The sequence below is a fragment of the Marmota flaviventris genome, chromosome 1 (assembly GCF_047511675.1).
Source record: "Marmota flaviventris isolate mMarFla1 chromosome 1, mMarFla1.hap1, whole genome shotgun sequence".
In the NCBI taxonomy this organism is placed as follows: domain Eukaryota; kingdom Metazoa; phylum Chordata; class Mammalia; order Rodentia; family Sciuridae; genus Marmota; species Marmota flaviventris.
Window position 1 is genome coordinate 182,948,794 of NC_092498.1, and position 4,521 is coordinate 182,953,314.

At 41.5% G+C, this 4,521-nt stretch overlaps 1 long non-coding RNA gene across 1 annotated transcript; it reads left to right on the plus strand.

The window, feature by feature from the left end:
- Nucleotides 1-817: 817 nt before the first annotated feature.
- Nucleotides 818-2,736, plus strand: LOC139705081 (uncharacterized). The gene is made up of 2 exons (XR_011706958.1): nt 818-1,148; nt 1,934-2,736. It is a non-coding gene; the product is annotated as an uncharacterized lncRNA (long non-coding RNA).
- The last annotated feature ends 1,785 nt before the right edge of the window (nt 2,737-4,521 follow it).

Here is a 4,521-nt window from a genome sequence, read left to right on the forward strand (position 1 = left end):
AAAATGACAGGCCTGGAAATAATGATTGAGGCAGTAAGCTTAATCAAGACTCATACAAGTGTCCAGTATAGGCCTCTAGGGAAGCATGGATAATTCAACTTCATATAAATCACTTAGGATCTTTAATGGCTCACCATCTTAACATCATTTACGTGTGAGTTATTTCACCAAGGTTGGCCAAGAGTCCATTGCAATCAAGATGTTTAATTCCTTTGGCTTTCTAAGTTTGGCTGATGGAATATGAAAATAATATTTCCCAGTCAATAATACCAAATGTGTTCCTTTTACTAAATTTCAAAAGAGAATACGCTTCAATGAAACTCTTGGCACTTTTCTTTTTAATTATCCATCAAAAAGAAAAATTATGGCGAATAATGAAAGATAATGCTCATTTCAAAAAAAATCTTGTTCTTTTTAATTGAAATCTTCAAAAATATTTTAGAAACTTTTGAATGACAGAACTACCAAAAATATAAACAAAGTTAGAAACATTTAAGTTTGAAAAAAAACTAAACATAACAAACTACATTTGAATTTGATACAGAATTTGAGTATCAAATGTGTGTGTACAATGAGCTGATTATAACTGATTTGGGGTAAGAGAAACCCAGGGAACAGATGTCAGGTTTGTGAAAGGATCTTTCGTTAAACCTGAATCCCACACACTTGTACCATTATCTTAGAGACTGCTTTGACCAAAAGCACCGACTCTTCACTTGTACCTGCAGATGTCCACGGAGTAACTAAAAGCATCACAAAAGCTGGCCATCTCTGCCTCATTTTGCATTTGTCTCCCTGTTAGAGTCTGTAAACAAGTCAAAAATAACACCTGGCATTTTGCCAGGGGAATGTTAAAGTTCATAAACAAGTCTAGATGGTGCCTGGCAAAATGCCAGAGGGTGTGGTTTGAGAAGTAACAAAAGCGAGCCATTAAGTGTGGAGATTTCTTATTGGTTCAGTGCTGTATCGAGTTTATGCTAATTAGATAAGCTATGTGGAATGTATAAATACTGCTCCTGTCCTGCAATAAACGGCTCCTACTCCTGCTGTATCAAGTACACAAGTTATTCGTCACCCCCCGGTTATTTTGCAGCCAGCCGGCCTTCTACAGATGGTGGCCCGTACGGGGAGCCCCGGGACACTCGGGGGTAAGTGACGAAAAAAGCTACCCGTCCATAGATAGGACGGGAGCAAATCTGCTCGTCCCTAGGCAGATAGGGCGAGAGGAAAAATGACCATTTCCAGAAAATGGAGAAGATTGATACAGTATGTTTGTGTCTTGTTTTGTCTCAGTGTATTGTATTGTTTTTGTGCTGAAAATATGGAAGGGGTAAAAAGTAAATTACTAAGGGAAGGAAGCACCCCAGTGGAACCAAGAATAGTTAGGGCATGTGTTGATAAGAGCCCAGGAACTCTAGTCAGAAAGAAAAAGAAAGTTCAGAAGAAGAAAGATTATCAGGAAAAAAGTTGCAGCAAAAGGCTATTATTAAATACTTTTCGTTACCGGAGGGTGTGTGAAGCGGAGAGGCGGCTGCCGAGTGTGCAAGCCCGTCACAGCGCAGCAAGGATTTTCCAAGAGGCGGCTGCGACTGGCCCTTCCCCGCCTCCCGCCCGGGGAGCGGGACGCCACTGCGCGGACCCCAAATCTAGACCTGACCTGGAGGCACAGTCTCGCAGGCTCTTGCTCCCTGTGCCCAGTAGCAGTTTGAGTCCGGGACACTCCCCAGGGCCATCTGGGGCTGCCCAGGCACTACAGCCAGCAGAAGACGCTACTGGTGTCCCTGATGTTTGGTCATTTTCAATGCCAATAACTAAGCTACAATGGTTCTCCCACACCTGGAAGCTGATGAGTAATGAGCACTATTAATGCTTATTTCAAATGTAAAAAACCTTGAGATAATGTACTAAATTGTTCAGAAGGTTGTTTTTTTAGTAGAATGCTACAGGATTTTCTTTAGCCATCATTGCCGGAGTTCCTGCCTTCGTCCCAGTGCCGGTGAAAACAGGGGTGGAAGAATTTCCAGTGTTGCTGAAAACCGGACGAAACTTCGGCTGAGAAATGGACGAGACTTCGGAGCTGTTGCTGTTTCTGCTACTACAGCTTAGGCTAGCTGCCTGCAGAACTTACCTGAACTGTGATTTAAGCTAGCTGTCTGCAGAACTTACCTGGACTATGATTTAAGCTAGCTGCCTGCAGAACTTACCTGGACTGTGATTTACCTGGACTGTGAGTTAATCTATTGAGACACTGCTTTACCTGGACTGAAACAACAAACTGTAATCTACAACAAATTGTAACTCGGTATCTTTGCTAACAGTGTCATTGCTGGTATAATTTTTCCAAGGGCTTCTTGCATGGAGCCATCAATTGGCTTGGTATTATGGCATTTTGTATCCTCCCTTTCTGTTTGTAGCAGGTTATTTATGGTGTTTCTGTAAAAACCACTATGGTCCTTATTTAAATTAAACAAAAGGGGGAAATGTTAGAGTCTGTAAACAAGTCAAAAATAACACCTGGCATTTTGCCAGGGGAATGTTAAAGTTCATAAACAAGTCTAGATGGTGCCTGGCAAAATGCCAGAGGGTGTGGTTTGAGAAGTAACAAAAGCGAGCCATTAAGTGTGGAGATTTCTTATTGGTTCAGTGCTGTATCGAGTTTATGCTAATTAGATAAGCTATGTGGAATGTATAAATACTGCTCCTGTCCTGCAATAAACGGCTCCTACTCCTGCTGTATCAAGTACACAAGTTATTCGTCACCCCCCGGTTATTTTGCAGCCAGCCGGCCTTCTACATCTCCCTTGCTATCATAAGCCTTGGATACAGCTTGTCATCCTCCCTCTACAAGGCTGAAGGCACCTCGGTAACAATAACCCAGATATGTTCAAGATTTGCAGGGACATCATAATTGAAAAATGCCAGCTTTTCCAACATCCTGTTCCACAACCCAGGTACAGAACCTAGAAGTCTCCAGTCATTGCCCTAAATTTGAAGAAACTGAGGCTGTCTTGCCTATCCAACTTGTCTTTACTCTGAGGCATTCCCTCTACGGACAACAATGGGTTCCAGGAACAGTAAGTCTGATGGATGAACATCTTGTGACAACAGCCAGCACTACCCTCTAGGCAGGGGACAAGGCCCTGGGTGACATTCTGAGATAATGATCAACCAGACCACAGTTTGACCAAGACTGCTTGACTATGCACATTTTTTGCCTCCCTAACCCTCTCACTTTTGTTTCTTCCCCTGTTGAAACCTCAAGCTCATGTTAGTCCTCCATGAAGACAGGACTGAGGACACTAATCCCCTCGTCTTCCAGTAGTCCTATACTGAATGTTAAATTCTTCCCATCTTAACCACTTCCTTTTCTGTTTGCTATTTGGAGTGGCTTGACCTGATACATTGGGACTCCCCGAAATCAGGCTCCTTTCTGGACTAAGACACTGGTCACGAATTCATGCTTAGTCAGTTGAGTTCTATTATCACTCCATTGTCATGTCTCAAATAGTTGAATCACACATAACTAGGGGTAACAAATAAACACTTCATCTATAGTGGTGAAACAAACTTTCACCTAGCGACACATTATTTGCATGCTGGTTCCTCATATGATTAGTCTGACAGTAATCAAAATGAATCTTGACTAGCAAGTTAAAACTTTGATGAGCTATTTGCAGAATAGGGCCAGGAATATTAATCAAAGATTATCAGAAATGCATAACTAGTCGTTAACTTCACCAACACCTACACACTGAAAGCAGAACAATAATAGCTATTAACACACAAGAGTTTGAGAGCCTTTTGATTGCTATAAAGCCTTTTTTATTCTTCTTTAATCAAGGTAACTACAGAGTACAACACTTCTTTGAAGTTTCAAGGTGTTTCTAAGACATTGTTCCCTTGTGCTAAGTTTAAGGAATACACTTAGCCAGGCACCACCATGCCTATCCTGTCAACAACTTGGGAGTCTGATACAGGAGGATCAGAAGTTTGAGGCCAGTTTGAGCAACTTAGTGAGACTCAGTCAATCAATCAAACAAATAAAGGAGTGGGGATGTAGCATCTCTGGTAGAGCACCTCTAGGTTCAATCCCCAGGAAAAGAAAGAAATATTGGGGGGGGGAGAGAGAAAGAAAGAAACAAAGGAAGAAAAAAAGGAAGGAAGGAAGGAAAAAGAAATAAAGAAAAGGAAGGAAGGAAGGAAGGAAGGAAGGAAGGAAGGGAGGAAGGAGACAGACAGATGGGCAGGCAACATCCTATTCTACCCAACCTGGTGTTATAGACTTTGTTCTCCACTTTGAAAGTTATAATCTCAGATTAATATTCCTATCTAAGAAAATATCACATTTCACCATGGATAACATGAGTGTTTGAAACTGGGAAAAGGCAATAATATTTTTATCAACTTAAAATAAATCCAGAAAAGCCACATCCTTACATCTGATGGTATCAATATACATCGGATGCTAATTCACAATAAGGTGGGGGGCACTAGAGAAGAATAGCGTTACCTTAGATCAGG